The 21697-nt window shown below is 44.4% G+C and overlaps 1 long non-coding RNA gene across 1 annotated transcript in view; it reads right to left on the bottom strand.

Moving 5' to 3' along the window:
* The window catches only part of LOC128352331 (uncharacterized), a 45608-nt gene that overhangs the window by 10934 nt on the left and 12977 nt on the right, over positions 1-21697 (bottom strand). The window contains exon 2 of the long non-coding RNA XR_008320325.1: positions 12381-12460. This is a non-coding gene — a long non-coding RNA (uncharacterized LOC128352331). The remainder of the gene's footprint in view (positions 1-12380; positions 12461-21697) is intronic.

Genomic DNA, 21697 nt, shown 5'->3' on the forward strand with positions numbered 1-21697 from the left:
ACTCAAAACCTTTTGAGTTGTTTTGACAAAACAGCTGGCTAGATGACTGTTTTCACTGAAACGTCCCAGTCATTTGCATTTTGTTTGTAGCTTGAAACAGAATGCAAAATCTGTTTTGTGCAGATCCCTACTCTGTTGTGAAATACTGCATCAATTCCCCCCAAATACAAAGCTTGAGTAGTGACAAGTATCACTGGGCACAGTTTAGTTCTCAGCTGGAATGGCAGCATCAAAAAAAAAAAAAATCTGTGATAGAAAAAATACTGAGCAGAGAACATTTTTAAAGAAAAGGTCAGACAGTGCAGCGATTCTTAAAACCTGAGCAATCACATCTAAAACTTCAGATGCAACTGCAGTCATTCAGTTTTCAGGTGCATATTGGGGAGAAAATTTCAATCCTATTTCACACTAAATTTAAGACAGTGAAGGTGTCTGAACTATACATGACTGCAAATCAAACTGTGCCCAGATTGCACAACATTGACCCAAAGTCAATTGCAAAATATATGTTCAAATTTTGAAGAGCTTGTGAGGGTACATGTGAAAACCATAGCCTCTGATTAAAAAGGACTAGCTCTCATTCTCACTCATAATGGGAGTACAACATTTGTCTTTAGATTTAAGTTAGCTCGGATGACAGAAATAGGATTACTTTGCACTGATTGCAATAAAACAGCTTCTGTCCCAGATGTGTGGAAGAAGAGAAACCTTTTTAGACAGAACATAATGTTTGCTTGTGGACTAATGTAGCTGTTAACTCATCTGTTTGCAAGTGCCTTTCCACTTTTGTTGTGGAGATATCACCTGTTTCCTTAAAAATGTAATATTATGTTTCTATTTTGAAAATCTATTTGATTCGATGAAAAATCATTTTCCCCAGTTTGCAAATCCATCGCAAAGCTGAATGTGCTGCACAATTGCCCCAAGGTTCAGTGCTGAAGCTCGCATCTCCACTCTTTTAATAAAGCAGCAAAGAGGGAGTACTGTCAGAAGCATGGTTAGAGCTCCACTCTCAACACCATCTGGGAGTGGCTGAAGCTGCTTTGGAGGTCAAGGCTGAAGTTGGAGTTGGATGGAATACAGAAGCAAAGAGATTGAGTGATGGGCTGGAACTGGAGGGCAGAATGGCAGGAACAGAAACCTGGGATGGGAAGCAGAAACAGGACAACAAGGCAGAGACTTGGGAGCTGGCTCTGGAGGATTTCGTGGTTAGAGCTGCCTCATTGACCAAGGAGCTTATGAAGAGAGCAGGAAGTCAGTGGGATCCCCATCCAGGTGCTGTGTCAGGGTTCTTTCCTCTCCTGCCCAGTAGGCCCATGGGAAGGGATCACTTCTACAACCAGGCAAGCACTCTGCCTGTATCCTCCCTGGGATCCTGAGAGCAGAGGCAGTGATGGATCAGAACCAAAGCTCAGAAACAGTGTTCTGGGCTTTGGCTCTGATCCATCACTGCTTCTGTTCTCAGGGTCCTGGCATGATGTAGGAGGATCTGAGTGCTGGATCCCAGAGTGCTGGGAAGTGTAGTCCTCCTCAGTGCTCCATCTCTCTTAAAGTGCAGTACTGTGTGGAGATCAGCACAGTGAGAAATGGCTCTTACGCTGAGAGATCTCCCCCCCTTTTTTTTTTGCCCAAGTGGCCGCCACTTGAAAAATAATGAAGATCACTGTACTACACCACACTATATATTACACTGACTGCATAAAAAGAGTAAGTACTTCCCCACACTTGGATAACATAAACTGTTCTGAGACTGGAGTCTATTGTTGCATCCTTTCTACCCAAAACAACTTATTTCCCCCCTCAGTCATTCCTGATAGCTATACATTTAATTGCAAAGATACAACACAGCAAGGAACCCTGTGGGTCTTGTTCATAATGCTTGCACAATTCCTTGTAGTGGTAACAGGCAGTTCAGCATATAAATTACTGGAGTGTTCTTTCTCTGTCCCTTCTAACTCCCTGGAAAACGTATATTAAACACCAACGGTCCTTGCTATGCAGCATGCGTCATGCTGGCTCAATCGTCCTCACAACTCTCTCTGGTCTTCTGCAACTACTTCTTCACTTGTTCACAGCACTATAAATCTTGACCAAATGACACGTCTTTGTCATTTTCTTCAATGAATTATTTATTCGCCTCCAGTCTTTATTTCCTCATTTGAAATCCCATGTTATCCCCTATTCATCAAGGAAACTGCCTTTATTGTTTAGTTTGTGAAACCTCTGACTCTTGTGCTGATGTGTGTGTAATTTCCATGCTTTATATATGAAGAGAAAGGATAGGGAAGTGCATGGCTTGCTTCTTATTGTTTCGCTTTATTATTTCTTACTTTCTGCCAATGATCAGCCGGGCAAGTCCACAAGAAGTCACCTCCCCACACCCGTTTTCAATGAAGGGCTTATGTGTTATATAGTAACATGGCAGGCAGAAAGAAAGACAATGTGGAGTGACAGTTGGAGCCCTGGATTAGGACTCAGGAGATCGGAGTTCAAATTCCCACCCCCACCCCAGCCACCTAATGGCACAGTGGGGAAATGACTTGATTAGCAAGCCAGAGGTTGCCGGTTCGAATCTCCACTGGTATGTTTCCCAGACTATGGGAAACACCTATATCGGGCAGCAGCGATATAGGAAAGATGCTGAAAGGCATCATCTCATACTGCACGGGAGATGGCAACAGTAAACCCCTCCTGTGTTCTACCAAAGACAACCACAGGGCTCTGTGGGCGCCAGGAGTCGACACCGACTTGACGGCACAGTTCACCTTTACTTTACCCCCCACCCCAGTCATTAAATTGATATGACAACTTTGGGATCAACCACTGTTTCTCAGCACAACCCACTATACAGAGTTGTTGTAATAATAAATTTGAAGAAGAAGAGACAGTATTTGTACACTGTTCTGAACCCCTTGGAAGAAAGACAAGAACATGAATAATTCAACAGATAACGAAAAATAAGTATCTTCCATCAGACTAAGCAGACCGGAACCTATAGGCTGGCATTCTGCTTCCAACAGCTGCTTGTCACCATTACAAGGAATTGCACAATGATTATGAACAAGACCCACAGGGCGTCTGGCTGCCACAGGGTAGTCAGATGCCTCTGGGAGCTCACAAGGAGAACATGAAAGTGGTGACCCTTTCCTAACATTTCCTCTATGTGACAGTGGTGGACTGAAAGGAAAAACCAGACCTGGCATGGGATTTCTTAATTTGAACATTTAGGGGCCCGACCTACACCCACCCCCACTCCGACCCCCATAGCCACACTCACCCTGACAGCCATGCCCCATAGCCATGCCCACACCAACAGCCACGTCCCCACATCCACACACCCCACTTAATTAGATGCAATAATTCTGGAGATGCTGATACAAGAAGTCAAGGATAGTTTCTGCCTGTCATTCTAGCAGCTGGATGACAGGAAGAAATTCAGTAGGTGGTGTTTCCCTAACATTTGGAGTTTAGAACTTTGCCAGCTAACATTCTGGCTGTCATGCAGCTGAAGTACAGGCAGAATATCAACAGGTACTGTGTCTATCCATACGCTCGGATAAAGTTGCATCTGTTGAATGTCTGACTGTCATGCAACTGTTAAAAATCTTGGACCTTCTGGCTCTTACAAGGAACTTAGCAGCCCCTTCCGCTTGGGAGGTACAAGGTGCAGGGTGATAAAAGCAGGGAGGCTTATCAGTTCTGATGTAAAATGAAGCAAAATAAAATAAAATTGTCAAAGATAAGCATAATATAACAGTTAGAGAGAACAAACATTTTTAAGTCATTTGTATTAACAGTGACATAGTCCTGGCACATGAACATTACAGATTTCCCACTGAACAACTTTCCCCTTCTCACAGTATCTACACATGCTTTCTGTTAGGGATGTGCAAGCAAGCTCGATGTTGAGGTGAATGGGGAAATAGGGACATTTTGGCAGGTATGAGTGCTCCTGAAGGAGCTGGTGTGCCAGCTGGGCAACAGCTTGCTTTCCCCCTCCTGCCTCTCCCAAGAAGAAGTGGGAGGGCAGAGGCCCCCTTCTCTTTTTGTCCCAGGGCTCACTCCAACTTTGCTATACCGCTGTCCACTGTTCCCTCTAACAGGGATTCCCAGATGTTGTTGACTACAACTCCCAGCATCCTCAGCTACAATGGCCTTTGGCTGGGGATTGTGGGAGTTGTAGTCAACAACCTCTGGGAATCTCTGTTAGAGGAAACACTGCCCTGGCCTCAACTGACTGCTTCTCTGACCCCACTGCTGTTTCACGTGGCTTCAGGCACCATAATTGCCAGCTATATCTGCCCCCCTTTGTTGCTACCCTAGAATCCCAAGCCACCTGTTTTGGCTTCAGTCCTTCCAGTTTATGAGCGACAGAAATGCAGATACCAAGGGCTGCTAATGGTTCCCATTTCCTGCTTGCAAATGTTCCCTTACAAGCTGCTACTCCGAAGTAAGGCCTTCTTTCTTTTTAACATGGTAAAAACATATGTTAAACACAGTTTTTATAGGTCCGTCCAACACAAGAGTTTCCTAAAGCCAAATGGCAGACTCTGAGGCGATTCTCACAAGCAGCAAAAACTGGGCTAAGGGAGCCCAACTTGGTTTCTGCTGCTCATTTGCAGCAACGGGAGCTATGCAGCTCCTGGCAGCAAGTCTGCCTAAGTACCCTACCCTTTGAATGAGGTGAACAGAGTGAGCGCTCCATTAACCCTGTTTTCCGGGTCATGTGTCTGCCGTGGCTGCTCGCTGCTCTGTGGATAGAGATGACTCTCTCTGGCAGCGTTATTTCAGTAGAGGAAAAAAGCTATTAAAAATCAATGGACTGACCAGTCTGCTTCAAATCAAATATACGCAGCCTTCACAACCTGCCCCATATCTGTGCCTGATATCAAAGACCTATGCCAAGCCATCCCAGAAATATACAAGGGAGCCCAGAGTCCCACACACAGAGGCGTAACTATAGGGGGGCAGGGGGGGCACGTGCCCCAGGCACCATCTTTTCTGGTCACGTGGGGGGTGCCGCCATGTCCAAATTTTTTTTTAATTTTTTAAAATTTTTTGTTAATACAAATGTTTCCTGCTCAGTGCAGCAGCGCTGCAGCAGTCAAGGGAGCACGTCGGTGCCCCCTTCCCCATGAGTGGTCCCTTCCGCACCGCCTGCGCCCCCCCATTGCTTTGCTGGTGCCTGGCAGCCAGTCAGTGGCCTGGCTTGGCGGCGGGCGCTTGTGAGGAAAAACCTAAGTATAATGTAGTATGTTGGGGGGGCGGGGGGGCACGGGGGGGCGCCATTTCAGTGCTTGCCCCGGGCGCCGTTTTCCCTAGTTACGCCTCTGCCCACACACACACATACACACCTTCAGGGCTTCCTGGTGGATGGCTCTGAGTGAGGACAGGTGGGCACACAGCACACAGGAGGCAATAGCAACGGCAACATGGCAGCAGAGGGCATGAGAGGAACCTCCTTCAGGGTCTCACAGCAACAGTGCCAGGAAAAGAGGCATCACAGCATAGTGCTCAAGCAGCACGGAGTGTCATTGGCAAGCTCTGGTAAGCAATGCTGCTGCAGCCCTCAAGGAGAGATGAAAGCAAGATGGCTTGGCAGTAGCAAGCTGCTGCTACTACTTCCCTGCCTGCCCCGCGCAGGAGCACTTTTAATTGTCAGGCAGGGAGGTAGGGAGGCTGTTGGAGGCAGTGTGCACCACACACCCACCGCCCACCCTCGCAACAGCGGATGGTCGGGTTGCAAGAAGAAGGCTCCCTGTGCAGCACAGAGCCCTCCAATTGGCCAGGAGGCAGGCCAGAGATGGGGGTGGGGGGCTTTGGGAAATTGTGATTCTGATATGCGTGTTTGTGAGGCGGGAAACATGGCGAGAATTCGTGGCTGTCCCAGGTAAATCGGGACAGTTGGCAGGTATGTTTTTCACTTATTCATATATGAGTTGCTATAATGAAGGGTTCCATTCTGAATATTCATAAGTAAATATCCTTTCTTGGACAAGCTGATGTTTTGTTGAATCCATATAGGGATTTGGTTTTTTTGGTCATGTTCCATTCTGTAAACAGGGAAGTGTGCTGTTCTTAAAATCAAGGGTGGATTTTGCAGTTCGTGTAACTCATGTTATGGAAATTGTAACAGATGTTTTCAAAACTCCAGGCACATATTAACTGGGAGTGACTTACTTATAACTGCTTTTTCCAGTATCTTGTATTCACGCCAAGTCACAAACTGGTGTTTGAAAACTGACTGGGGAACAGTTGATGGAATTTCAGTTCAATTCCACAGAAGAAAAGAAATTCAATCTTGGCGGGGGGGGGGGGAAGCAACAGCAAAATGGTCCACTTTCTTATCCAGAAGTAAGAGCAAGGTAAAGACCTTAATACATTCTCTTTATTTGATAGTTCATGTAATTAATGAAAAACAAGAATCTGGACAGCAGAACAAGCAGCACGTAACCGCACATGGAGTGGGATATCTGACAGAAAATACTGGAGCAGGTTCAACTTCAAGAGCTATATTGACTATAAGGAGTGCAGGGCAGAACTACACATTATGTTAAGACCATTGTTGATCATCCCATGCTTGTTTTTTTGTTTCTAAACAGGAGCCACAGAGGAGGGCTGGTCAGGATCATGACTGTGGTGGTTGGAGGGGGGGGGCAATTTAACCCTTTGCCTCCTGTCACAATCCAAATCTGGATTGGGAGCCTCTGTAGCTGGCATTTGCCCTAGCAAGAAAGTTCCTATTGGTACCAATGGAAGTTTCCAACCCATGGCAAACAGCTGTGTGTGTAGGGACCTGATCTGTATTAGGACTACAGTAGGAGCTGAGGGCTCTCTCCCTCTCTGCTCAGTGGCCCCAGTCCTGATCCCCCAGCTGCTGTTCGGCAAACAAAGGCCAATGGTGTGTTTAATATATTGTACAGTTTGGCCCTCAGTGTAATCTCAATGCAACCTTAGGCAAGCTTACTAATCAGCAAGTTTTGCCAGAACCATGATGTCTAGAACTTAATGCGTTGGTTGTTGCAAGCACCAAAAAAACAGATCCATACAAGCATAAGGTGATGTATGGCTGTAATCCATTCTTTGCATTGCTCTTGTTGGTTTCAGAAAGGATTTGGGATGTGGGTGGGAGTTATTTTTAACGAAAGGTCTTAACCAGTCTTCCTGCTCTGATCTTGCTGAAACTAATGAAGGGAACTGATGAATCTCCCTTCTGTAAAGGCACTCGGGTTTCACTCTGGCCATAAAACCCACAACAAGGGAGAACAGGCCTGTAGCCAGATGTTTTGTGATGAGAAGGAGGCCTTTGGGGTAGGGAATCATTGGCAGAGCAGTGGGAGCAAGTTCTTAGTGAGCAATTGGGTAGAACACTGCCTGCATGCTTTGATCACCACAAGTCAAAGGGCTAGAGTTTTATTACTTTAGATGAAAGCTCAATGTTCAGGGAGAGGCACAAAGTATATTTAAGTGAGGAGGCCCATGCCATGCTGCTATAGTTCTGGCAAATGCCTAGGACTAAAAGAGAAAGATGTTCCTAAGGAATCTGGGCATGGCTAGACTTGGGAGTTGAAGGGAAGCTCTGGTCCTTGGACAACATCAGCCTGATTTCTCTAGGCTCTGAACAATCTCCAGTTTCTATTAAGAAAAACTAACCTCCTTGAGTCAACAAGTCTTTCTGTCAATGAGAAAGCTTTGTCATCATAAGCCAAAGTACACATTCATGCACAGCATCATTATGATGCCACAAGTAAAGGCCCAGTATTGCTAAGGGGGTGCAGGTGAGACTTTCCCCCCTTTCAGCTTGCAGGTTGCTTGTTCACTGTGTCCTCCCCACCGCCACACACACACACACGCACACACACACACGACCATACAGCTGCTTCGCACACTCTTCTTTTCGGAGAAGAGTATCTTGTTGGATAAAGTGTAAATGTTCCTCAAAATGTTTGAACTTGGATCACCATTTAGGATCCCCCTCCCAACCCAGTACCAACCACCTCTTTGACAGGAGAGCATGAGGCAATCTTCCTGTTGCAGCTTCATACACCTCATGCTGCACACATGAACCTGGGCAGATAGAGATGAAATATTGCTTTGGAAGGATTTCTTCCTTTCCTTTCCCCACTCCCTGTGGGAACTTCAACCTTGCCCGACATGGCTTATACTATCTGGCAAGGGGGTTGTTGTAGAAGGCCTGGTAGAGATTATAAATGCGTCTCTAAGGGAAAGTAGAATGCCTCCTAGTCTTAAGGAGGCAATTATTAGACCGCTTCTGAAGAAGCCTACCTTGGATCCCTCAGAGCTGAGTCTTGTGATAGCAAGCATGCCTTGTCTCCATAGCTAAGCAGGGTCTGCCCTGGTTGCATATGAATAGGAGACATGATGTGTGAGCACTGCAAGATATTCCCCTCAGGGGATGAAGCCGCTCTGGGAAGAGCAGAAGGTTTCAAGTTCCCTCCCTGGCTTCTCCAAGATAGGGCTGAGAGAGATTCCTGCCTGCAACCTTGGAGAAGCCGCTGCCAGTCTGTGAAGACAATACTGAGCTAGATAGACCAATGGTCTGACTCAGTATATGGCAGTTTCCTATGTTCCTATGTTCCTAACTACAGGCCTGTCTCCAACCTTCTGTGGCTGGGCAAGGTAACTGAGAGGGTGGTGGCCTCCCAACTCCAGACAGTCCTGGAGGAAACTGATTATCTAGACCCTTTTCAGACTGGCTTTTGGGTGGGCTATGGGGTGGAGATTGCCTTGGTCGGCCTGATGGATGATCTCCAACTGGGAATTGACAGATGAAGTGTGACTCTGTTGGTCCTTTTGGACCTCTCAGCAGCTTTCGATACTATCGACCATAGTATCCTTTGGAGCATCTGAGGGGCTTGGGAGTGAGAGGCACTGCTCTGCTATGGTTCCACGCCTACCTCTCGGGCAGGTTCCAGCTGGTGTCCCCTGGAGACTGTTGTTCTTCAAAATCTGAAATTTTGTATGGTGTCCCTCAGGGGTCCGTATTGTCTTCGATGTGGTTTAACATCTATATGAAACCGCTGGGAGAGATCATCAGGAGATTTGGTGCAGGGTGCTATCAGTATGCCGATGACACCTAAATCTATCTCTCCATGTCAGCATCATTGGGAGAGGGCATAACCTCCCTAAATGCCTGTCTGGAGTTGGTAATGGGCTGGATGAGGGATAACAAACTGAGACTGAATCCAGATAAGACAAAGGTACTCATTGTGTGGGGTCAAAACTCGGGAGATGATTTTGATCTGCCTGTTCTGGATGGGATCACACTTCCCCCAAAGGAACAGGTACGCAGTCTGGGGGTCCTTCTGGATCCAAGCCTCTCCCTGGTGTCCCAGGTTGAGGCAGTGGCCAGAGGTGCCTTCTATCAGCTTCAGCTGATACGCCAGCTGCGTTCGTTTCTTGAGATAGATGACCTCAAAACAGTGGTACATCTGCTGGTATCCTCCAGACTGGATTACTATAATGCGCTCTATGTGAGGCTGCCCTTGTACGTAGTCCAGAAACTACAGTTTGTTCAGAATGCGGCAGCCAGGCTGGTCTCTGGGTGATCTAGGAGAGACCATATTACACCTGTATTGAAGGAGTTATACTGACTGCTGATATATTTCCGGGCAAAATACAAGGTATTAGTTATAACCTATAAAGCCCTAAACAGCTTGGGCCCTGGGTATTTAAGAGAATGTCTTCTTCAGCATGAACCCCACCGCCCATTGAGATCATCTGGAGAGGTCCGTCTGCATTTGCCACCGGCTCATCTGCTGGCTACTTAGGGACAGGCCTTCTCCGTTGCTGCCCTAGGCTTTGGAATGCACTCCCTAATGAAATAAGAGCCTCTCCATCTCTGACAATTTTTAAAACATCTTTAAAGACACATCTGTTCAGTCAGGCTTTTAACTGATACTGTTTTGATTGTTTTTAATGTTGTTTGAGAATATTGTTTTTAAATTTTTAAATTGTTGTGTTTTAAATTTCTTGGTTTTGTTTTTAACTAAAGTTTTAATGTTGTTTTTATCTTCTTGTAAACCGCCCAGAGACACAAGTTATGGGCGGTATAAAAATGTGTTAAATAAATAAATAAATAAATAAATAAATAAGCAAACAAACCTAACAGACAGGATATGAGCAACTCCTTTATCTAACAGTTTGTGCAGAGTTTCTACTACAGGTCTCAAAGAGAATGAGAGAGGGAGAATATGCAGATATGCATGGTTTGGGAATTGAGTGATCCCTACTCACTGCTTTTCTTCTAGCAGCAGTGATCACACCCAGAGTCCCAGCACTCACAGCCCTTTCACTGGTTGGTCAGTCTCTCTGGGCCAGTTCAAACCATATGGCCCAGCAGCACATGTGAACAGGAAGGGGCACACCAAAAGTGCGCCCATCAGAACTATTTGCCCAAGCCGTCGTTCCAGTCCAGATTCTCCCTGCTCATGTAGCTGCTACATGCCTAGAAGAGAAGCTATTTGGAACATGTGCTTAGAAGTTATTCAGATGTACAGGCCCCCCCCCGCCCCACACACAGTCAAGGGATGCACCAGGAGGGCATCAGGACATCCTGAGAGGTGCACTCTCAGCAGAGGTGCTGCTGAGCCATATCGTGTGAATCAATCTATTTCTCTGTCTCACACATGCACATGCACACAACTCCAGAATCTGAGAACCTGGGATGAACACTGTTACCTAAGAAGTTGAGTGCAAGTGCTTCGTTTGACTCTAGACATTGGCACCAAAGGGAGCTTTTATTCCAGGTAAATTGCAACTGCTGATGGGGGTGGGTTGGGTGTCTGGATTGGAACCATGGCTCAGGCAAAGGGTTAACAACAGTCCTCCCCCAAACTGTAGCTCTAGTCCATGAGGGGCTTGATCTTGGTGGTATTTGCTAAATAGAAAACCAAATATTCTAGGTTCAATTATGTACTTAAGCAATGTTCTGTTTGATCCTCAGGCATCTGTTACCTTTCTTTAATAGGGAAAAAGCCACCCAGGCTGCATTCTCACATGTGGACATGGCCTATTCTGAGCTTCTGTGTAGCAAAAATGTAATGTAGGATCAGGAGTGAAAACCTCCCGGAACCTATTTACATACCATGTGCTGGTCTACAGATTATCTTGTGATCCACGTCATAATGAGAGCCAGCGTGGTGTAGTGGTTAGAGTGCTGGACTAGGACCGGGGAGACCTGAGTTCAAATCCCCATTCAGCCATAAAACTAGCTGGGTGACTCTGGCCCAGTCACTTCTCTCAGCCTAACCTACTTCACAGGGTTGTTGTGAAAGAGAAACTCAAGTATGTAGTACACAGCTCTGGGCTCCTTGGAGGAAGAGCAGGATATAAATGTAAAAATAATAATGCAAGAGGTCCCAATTTTGCATCCCTAGATGCTTTTAGATTCCTACTCCTTTGACCACTGTGGCTGAGTATGATGGGGGCTATATTACAATAACATCTGAGGTCCCAGACTCAGAAACCTGTTACAATGCTTCTGATTTAGCTATCTAGTTGATATGAAGGCAGCAAACTAAGCTGGAGGTAAGAAAGAGGGCTGGAACAAGGAAAGTCCTTTATGCTTCTTAAGCATTTGCTTAAAATGGTTGTGTTAAAAAGATTATGACCAGGAATAATAATAATAATAATAATAATAATAATAATAATAATAATAATAATAATAATAATCTGCATCGATATCTATAACAACAGCAACAACATTGACAATGAAATTCAGCCATCCCAGGTCCTTGGGAAGGACTCGATGTCTGGATAAAACAAGCCAGTCAATAACACCTGTCTGACTGTGTAAATAAAAATAATTAATAATAATAATTCGATTTCTATACTACCCTTCCAAAAATGGCTCAGGGCAGTTTACACAGAGAAATAATAAATAAATAAGATGGATCCCTGGACCCAAAGGGCTCACAATCTAAAAAGAAACATAAGATAGACATATCTGACAAAAGTACATGCTAGGGCAGAAAACTAAACAGAGAGGTTATTCACACATGCGTGCAAAACCAGGCTAAGAGAGCCCAATCCAGTTTCGCACATGCATGTGAACCACTGGAATTGGGCCCAATCCTGGCAGCACCATAGTGGCAAACCTGCCTAAGAAGCCTCCCTTCAAAATGAGGTTAGGAGAGCACTCGTTGTGTGTGAGCCGCAGCTGCTTACAGCCATGGCTGCTAGACTGCAGGGAGCCCAGGGAGGGCGGGGGGGTCCCCATGATGCACTTCACATTCCTGTGGTGCATTATGGTATTTCTGGGGGCCAGGACAATACATCCCTGCCCTCGACCCTCTCCGCTGTCTGGGTGCCCAGCACAGGAGGAGCAGTCATCTGCAGGGAAAGCAAATTTAACTCACCTTCCCCATCACCTGCTCTGGAGCCCTTCTCGTCGGTTGGTCGTGAGAAAGGACACCGAATCTGAATACTTGTTAGAGAGCTGTAAAGAAGAGAGATGGAGACAGGGAGAATTAGTGAGTTTATGCTCAAATATCACACAAATTGATTATACTGGTGTTCACCACAGCCCACAGGCTCTGCAAATACAGCTAGGAAAATTAATAACAATCTCATTTCATACAAAGGTTAATTTAAATACACACCACTCCTCTAGAAAGTAAGGAAGGATGTTAAGGCAATAACAGACAAAAACGTTATGCTCACTGCCTTGCATTGTTATTAGGCAGCTGTTGGACTCTGTTATTTGGTTTCCACTGATGGGGAATTATAGTGCTTTAAAGCTGCATCTGCTACAGTCCATTTTGAAGATGTTCCTTCATTACTGAAGAACAATTTCTGAAATAACTCAACATCGCTTGCTTGCTGGGATGTCTTTATATTTAGAATAAGAGATATGCAAGAGAGCTGCTATGGCCCACTGGATTAGAGATTTGGAATTGGAGCTGTGTGGTTTTCCTAACAAATGTCCCAGCCTCAGTTTCCCATTTGTAAAATTTGATTAATAATTACAAATCTCACAAGGGTATTATGAGGTCATACACGATAAAGATGTAAAACACATTAGTTTGCCAAGTGCTATTCAAAAGATTTTTAATAAAATGATTCCTTTTGCAGATAGTTTCCAACATTTCAAATCCAGATCTGTTTAGCTTGCTAAATAGACAGTTTGAGGATGCTGTTTTAGGATGCTGGAAAGTATTTGCTTTTGTCATGAATGTGGAGTAGCTAACTGACAACATTCAATCTGCAATGAATTGCTCAACGTGGCTTGCATACCATATTGACCTGACTTCAAGAGTAGGTTTCTTCCAAGTTCTTTGATGTTACAAATTGGGGGGGATTGTCTTAAATTCAGAGTCCTCTTTATTTTGGGTAAATGCAAATATAACCTGTAGTTAACCTGTATTGTTAAGGGTGCCATCTTAAATTCAGAGAAATATTCTATTTCGGTAAATACAGTTCCATGCAGCGGCGCTCCACTAATCCAAAAGCAGGGATTGTGCTGGTTTCGTTCCCTAAATTTTATCAGCGTGGAAGTGACTCGTGGCAGAGGTGGTGCTTCAGCACTGGCTCAGTCACCCTGGAGACTCTGCAAGTTTGGTAACAGGAGTGGACACCACTTAGTAATGGACTGAGTCAGCACACATACCCTGCTCTTGGATCAGCAGAGTGCTGCACAGCAGGTAAGCCAGTCTTTGGAGTAGTTACTCATGTTTAGCTAGATCAGGGTTTCTTAACCTTGGGCCCCCAGATGTTGATGGAATACAACTCCCATCATTCCCAGCTTGTGACTAGGGATGATGGGAGTTGTAGTCCATCAACATCTGCCGGCCCAAGATTAAGAAACTCTGAGCTAGATTTCACAAAGAAAAATGTCACTGCGAATATTGGCCAATACCACCACAAGCAAATACAAAGGTCAGGTCTACCCATGCTGGAAACCACTGCCCATGCAGGTGGTTTGTTGAGGTGGTTGAAAGGATTTGGATCACTTTAGACTGCATATATGGATATTTATGTTGGAGAGCGAGCTCTAGATGGCATTGACCTTTTGCACCAGTAACCCTAATGACCACCAAGGACATTGGGAGTAGATATAGTCAGTGAGGGTCTCCTCTTTCCTGTTTATCTCGGCCTCTATGACCCCCTCAATTGATAGAATGTACTCAGGAACTTCCTGGGAGTGACTTCCTCCTCCTCCTCCTGCTTCTTCCCAGAATGTTTTCACTCTCTCTGTGCAACATGCTTCTATAGGTCTCTCTCTGACCACCATGTAGCCAGCAGTTAGATAGAGGTCTGTTTTGTATCATCATGTACTTTTGAATGAAGTAGTCCATATGTTCTTAGATTAGTTTACTTTGTCACCCCCACCTCCCGCCCCACTTGCTATGAACCATGTGGGTTCAGTAGACAGCAGCAGGAGTTGTAGGGGAAGAATGGCAGTTCAGTCCCCAAATAGCAAAGCAAAACCAGTTTGGCGAGAAAGCAGCAGAGCAAGAGGTCTCAAGACAGTTCTTTAGGGTTGAAGAACTACAACGATTTTTTTTAAAGAAAAGGTTACAAACAAATGTGAAAAAGCCTGCAGCTTAATTTCAGCTATAGCTCATGGCTGAAGAGAGAGACCAAAACAAACAGCCATCTCTGGAGAGACAAAATGGAGATTAACACTGGAAGAACAAAGAGGGGAGGACTCCAGCACTTTTATCCATGACTCTAACCCCGCCAGCGGTCACTATTATTTTATTATTTTATTTATTTATTTATCAAATTTGTATACCGCCCCAAACTTTCATCTCTGGGCGGTTATGAGACATTGCAGCTGAGAGCTGATGCTGCCAGGGTCCTAGCTCCAACAGGAGTGACAGCAGCAGAGGTGGCATGCATTTATCTCCTGTTTGTGAGGCGACTCTGGCAAATAGGATGTTGTACCAGGTAGGCCATGGGCCTGATCCAGCAAGACTCTTCATATGTTCTTATGTAAGACATAGTGCTATAGGAGAGCTGGCTAAAATCTTGGGAATTCTGATGCACTAGTGGAATCATGGGAGAAAGGGGGCTGGTAGCCTCTTTATAGAGGCTTTGTATATTGATTTTAGCTTTGCACTACCTTATTAATATTGCATTTGACTAATATTGCTCTTTGCCCCATGTATTGTCCTTTATTCCATGTACCATAAAAGGGATAATGGGATAGACCTCTTGTGTTGACCGGGGCCCCTGTTTGCACTGGATAGTTGCCAAAGTGCACTAAGTATGGCTTCTTTACATTAGTGATTTAAAGTTCTCCATAAGAGAGATCATATTCCTTGTCAATTTTTTCTTACTGCTGTACAGCTGCACAGAATGCAAAAGATGTTACTATTTAGGAGTACCACAAGCAAGAATGAATAATATACCAGATACTGTGAAACATATCCAGAACATGTTGTTTGTTGGCTATTTCAGACTCAAACAGGCGTTGGTGACATATGGCTAAGATTTGCCCAGGAATAACTTACACTTTCTATTTTAGGAATAACTATTATGAAAGAACTAAGAGGGTTGGGTTATTTTTCTTTTTTGTACAGTTCCAAGTTCTGAGGTGTCAGCTCAGCTCTGAAGCCTTATAGCGCAAAGTGAATTAACAAAAGCATTGTTTCTCTGAAGAAAACCTTGATAAGGAAAAGAAGCTGATGTGTATATTTCTCTGCATATGTCATGGATTGTAAAGCAATAGTAATTAATCTGTAAGTTGCACTGAGTCCCAAAAAAGTTCACAAGTGGCTATTGGGGAAGTGAGACAAAAAGAATAATCAAGTGAGGGGAAACTCTTTTTTCCCCATCTCTGATTGTCAAAAAGAGAGATTGTCTTTGTTCTTAAGAGCTTCCAAGTACAAGATGAAGGAATTCCATTGTCATTCACATCCTATTTTGTGTAAGGGAAGCTTTGCATCTGTGTGATTGCCATATTGTCTTTCTGTGCTCCTTCCTGCCTTGCAAAGAGGCACTCATGCAAACAGGGATATTACATCTAATTTTTGTAACAAGTATCTGTTTAGAATGTCAGTGAAAACAGCAGATTTTAGCGTCTATTACAATCCATGTGTTATTTGTATATCAAGATATATGGAGCTCTCCTGAGGCCAGGAATTAGTCCTATGTAGCCAATAAACTAGGAACCATCCATCTTTTCTCAGAAAGCCAAGCATATATAAAGCCTTCCCAACTGTACACAGGAGCAAAATCATGAAGTGTATGCTATCTCCCCAGGAACAGCCAAGGTTGGGCAATTATGTCCAGCTTGCTCAAATTATTTTTAGTGCATCTACTGTAATTGCTGAAGATTGTGGCAGATTCAGACATAATAGGAAACCATGACGTCCCGCTACAAGAATAAGCCTATGAAAGCCATGCATGCTCCCTTTCCCCCCTGTTGCAAATGGGAGGAATAGATTGAAAGCTTCCACTTCACCTTAATAGGAAGCTGAAGTTTGATATATATTACATACAAACATGGGGAGCTACAGTTTAAGTGAGAGGTAGGCAACTTTATCTCTCCAGCTGTTGTTGAACTGCAACTCCCATCATCCCCAGCCACAATTGATGGAAGTTGTAGGTCAACAATAGCTGGAGAGCCAAGATTGCCTATCCCTGGTGAAATAATAGTAGTTAAAACAAATCAGGATATCAGATTATCCTGGTGTGATATCCTGACTTGTTTTAACTCTAGGGGTGGTGAAGGTGAAGAATTCTTTATTGAATGATTTATTTAATATATTTCTGTACCACTTTTCTATAAACAAGTGCACAGGAAGCAGTTTATAGTAACTAAAACTAGAAATCCATGTGAAAAAAGCAGAATAGAATCACCATATAAAATCAACCTTGATATTAATCAAAAGTTGGCTGAAATTAAGGAAAAGGTTCTTTTTTAAAAAAAACAAGCATGGGACCTTGACATACGTTGTTGGACAGGAAACCCTATCATTGCAAGGTCACCACAGAGAAGGCCTGGTTACCATTAGCTGGATTTGTGTTAGCGGCAAACCAGACAGCAAGGCCCACAATGATGATCTTAGGGCTTGGGCGGGTACATATGGGAAGAAACCGAAACCATATAGTCTTGAGTTGGGCCCAGAAGTGAACTGCTAGCCAGTGTAATTGATATAAGATAAATGTGATAGGCTCCAATGGCTCACACCCATCAGCAATCTGGCAGTCACATTTTGCACAAGCTGATGTTTCTGAACCATTTTCAAGGATAGCCCCACATAAAGCATTTTACAATAGCCAAGTCTGGATGTGCCCAACGCATGGCTTACTAGTGTTAGGTCTGATTTCTCATCTTACGACCCACAAAGCCATATACATCAATCAGACATATGTATTGTGGTTCACCAAGTACTTGACAGTCTCCTCCTTCAGCAATAGGAGAGAGGCAGTAAAAACACCAGGAGTTTTAAGATCCTGGTGGGCCATTCACTATCCATGATTAATAGACCACATTTGCCTTGGTTAGTCACAGGTTGTAGGAACCTGCATTTTGTCTCCAAATGAGATGATCAGTTAGACAATGAACATGAAGATAAGACCCATTAATCAGTCATTAATTCATGGGTAACTTTTCTCAGCACATTGGGATGCACTTGAATCTCTTGCTGTCTTGTCTCCTCCTATTGTAGCAACTTCATATCCATTAGACAGATGAAGAGTATGTGAGTGAGGTTCGGGGAAGACTCCTTTCCATATGCCTTTAGGTTGACAAAGTATTATATCAGAATGCCTTATACGATAATAGCATAGGATTCTGTGCTTATGTTCATTAAAGAAACCTGTGTTTGGCTTGGTGATGCTTGCAGCTATGGACTAATAGGAAACTGCCAGTTCCCATATGGATGTGATGTTGAGGTACTTACCACGTTCACCAACTAAATTTCGTCCCAAGGTACTTGAGTGCCCACCTGCCCCTTACAATAATTTGTGGACCAACCCCCTTGCAGACTTATCTCAAAGTAAACATGGGAGAGGTATTTTAATGTAGTCAGCTTAGGAAATCACTCCCCTTGAGATTCATGTTTTTCTCACCACCTATTTTATGTGCCAGCTAAAGCCTTTGGCCACATTTGCACATAACGCAGAACCTACCCCCCACACCTGCTCTTCTGTCTGAATTTGGATGTAAGGGAGAGCTCCCTCTCTGCAGTCAGCAAGACTATGGAGGAGGGAGAACTAGCTGCCTGGGCTTCTTTCTTTACTGAAGGCCAGCCCCAGCAGCCAATAGCAGCCAGGGAGGCGCTTCACATGATTAGTGTGACGTGCTGGGAGGGTTAGTGAGGGGAGAGCATGCTTAGCCTGTTCTCCCTGCACACAAGCAGAGCACCTGCCCTGGGCAGCTGGATTGGCCACTCACATGACTACCGGCTATGGTAGGGGTGGCGGGGATGGAGGCTGCCCAGCCCTTGGAAGTCCCAGTGTGTGGGAAATACTGGGAAGACCACCAAGGCTGGGAGGCTTGATGGAGCCTCCCGGCCAGGGGTCTCCTTGTGAGTCGCCACAGAATGGAGGTGCGCCACGGCATCTCATGACCCAAAAACCTAGGTTAGCGGAGCATGTGGTTTTTAGGTGGGCTAGCCACCAGAGAACCACCAGGCTCGCCAGTGAGCCTGGTGGTTCTCATGACTGCCCAAAAGCAGGCTGGGCTGCATTATCCCACTTTCACACAGTTGTGTGTATAGCTTAAGAGTGAGGGAAGAGCTTCCTCTTTCAGTCTCTGGTTGCAGAACAGTCAGACTATGGTGCCATGTTCAGACGCAATGTTGGCACCGCTAAACTGGAGGTCTAGGTGGCGAACCTCACTACAAACCGAAGGTACAAACTGAAGTCAAGGGTGGGGGGACAACTGCAGTTGTCTGCATTTGGATGTACACAAATTTCAACCAGAGGCCCCTTCCCCTCCAATTTTGCATTTTGTGCGAATGCAGCCTTTTTCTTTAGATTGGCTTTTGGATGAGACTTTAGTTTGGGATCTCTCTCTAATTCCCCTGTTGCCTTTGGTTTTACCTGTTTATGGCATCATTTTTTTTAGGCTGTTTTATTTCTATATTTTGTTTGTTTGTTTTTGTTGTAAACTGCCCTGAATCACTTGTGGGATGGGTGGGAGTAAATTAATTAATTAATCTTGCTTTAATGTCACTCTCCTCTCACACTCATTTATGCAGATAGTGCTCCAGAATTCACTCGTCTGTGTAACCAGCATTACATGCTACAGTTAAGTATGTTGGAAAAGGGCTTCTAAAACTGGTGGGCCAGTAGTGAGGAATATTTTGTCCCAAGCCCCTGGAAAAAAATGGCAGTGGCTGAAGGATAAATAGGGAGTTACTGCAACTCAGGGTTGTAGTAACTCTCCCACACTTCAGTCAATTGACACTGTTGCCAAGTTCTCTGAAGGTCTTGGGTACAGCATACATTTTCTGACCATTCTGGTGTGGTACAAACCTATGCATTGGGCTGCCCCTCCATTTTCATTTATATTTTCCAACACTCTCTTGTGTTGCTTAGAACTAGTAGAGCACGGCGAAGAAGGGTCATAATTATTTGAATCCATCCCTTTATGACTGCCTAGAATGTCTGACAAAAAAGATAATTAAATGACACATTAGAAAAGATGACATATTGCAGAGGCTGTGTGTAGGAGGCTGGCACCAAAGCAGTCCATGCTACTGCAGATCTGATGACATGAGTCTCATTAGCAGTTCTGATCTTTTAGCCAAATGAAGGCATTATGATGAACGTGTTTCAGGTGCTAATTTGGATGTGATGAAAAAGCCCATCCTTGCTTAAAGCTACAGCAATTGTAGCTGTATATTAAGGTGCTTATAAATGTGTTAAATTCATTGTAGGTGCAGTGACCAAGGTTTCTCAGATGTCATAGTTTTGCTGTGTTCCATTGCTTCATGTCAAAGCAAATGTTGGGGACTCCAGTATCCCATATGCACCTCCCTATTCTCTGATACTGGCAAATGGGAATTTTGTTCCATGTGTCTTCTGTTCAGGCAATTAGTAGTACTAATATTCAGAGCATAGCCTTACCCGTAGTAACACAGCAGTGACAGAACATCATTTTCCAAGAAGGCTCACTGTGTTGTATTCAGGCACAATGTATAAATTCTGCATTATCCACTTAAGCATAACACATTCTCCCTCTTCCTCTTCCTCTCTCTTCTCTTTGATTAGAAGAAACTCTGCTGCAGGCTACATTAAGAGCCTTGCCAAGGAATTATATATAACCCTGTTATATATACAAGCCAATCATAAAAATGTCTGTCATCACCGTTAGGGCATTGGGCTCTTCAGAGCTTCACTCTAACTGTAAGAGCGTTCGGTGTGGGGGTGAGTGATGTGCCAGGGCAGGGCTTCTAGAACGCTTTGGGACAGCTGTACTCACACATTGTTTTTAAAAAGCTCTGTCTGAATAGGGCTTTTACCTCTTGCGACTCTGATGCAAACTAATCAATACTTAGGCAACATTTGAGCTACTGTATGTGTACTTCAAAGATTTTCTTGCATTCTGGAGCTTCATTCTGTTGCCAACAAGTCGTATTTCGGGGTAGCACAGAGATCACCCTTCTACCCAAATGTCTCAATTGCACTGGACCATGGACTCATGATCTTAGTACCCGCTTTACCCTCCCTAGTCAAAAGAACTTGGCTCAAAGCAGGTTGAAAGCACAGGTTATTCCGGCAGCGTGCCTTCAGGTCTAAGCTACCAAGACAGACCGAAACCATGATGTCCGTGCAGATTTGTGCAGAAATCAAAAGGTACTTTACTTCAAAGGTAACTCACTGATGGGAGGGATCTCCTCATCTAAAAGAGATAACAGTGAAGCACTCTTGGGAATAATGCAGATAAAGCGACACATTTCCCAGACTCATCATGAATTAACAAATTGACTGGTAAGGACTCAGTGGAGAGGCTCATAAAAAACTATAGCTGTGTAATCTTTCCAAACTTGGTCTTAAGATAGTTAACCAAGCACAGCCCTATTACCCACATATGTCACATTTATATAGCTTGCTCCTGCCTTTGTTAGGCAAGCTACCCCCAGAGTGATTAAGTTTGAGGGGCAATAGATTTCTTTGTCTTTCATGAAATTGGCTACCCTTTGGATAAGCAGAATGCCTTGGAAACTGCTGCAGGGCATGTTTCAAGGTATATCTACCTCTAGCCAAAGCACATGGCCTTTGTGGATCACTATCCTACAGACTCTCATACACGTGGGTTGTAGTCTTTTGCTCCTCGTTCCTCTTCTTTGCTCTTCTGCCTGATTTCTCCTGAGGAGGCTTCCCTGCCAACGTGCAACAAATGCAACAACCTATCCAGGAAGGATAGGTGAACTAACGTCTGACCCTTCTAAAACCTCATTGCTTCTCTCCTTTCTCTGCCTCACTTTTTCTGCTTTCCAAGCATTTTTCATGGCACGCCAAGCTCTAGTTTAGAACCTGAGCCAAACTGAATGCCTTTCAGTTAGGACTTCAGCTAAATTATTTCCAGTTAGAATACTAGCCAAGATTTATTGCATTGCCTTCCTAAGCTTCTGACCTTCTGTACCCCCATCCTACCCTTAATAAAGCTTTTGAACTGTATTTCTGCATCCTTGTTCTTTCCTATATACCAAAACTTGCCCAAATGATACTGAAACTCCCCAAGCTAATTTCCCAGTTCAAGCCCAAAGCATAA

This window comes from Hemicordylus capensis, chromosome 3 (genome assembly GCF_027244095.1).
Source record: "Hemicordylus capensis ecotype Gifberg chromosome 3, rHemCap1.1.pri, whole genome shotgun sequence".
Classification (NCBI taxonomy): domain Eukaryota; kingdom Metazoa; phylum Chordata; class Lepidosauria; order Squamata; family Cordylidae; genus Hemicordylus; species Hemicordylus capensis.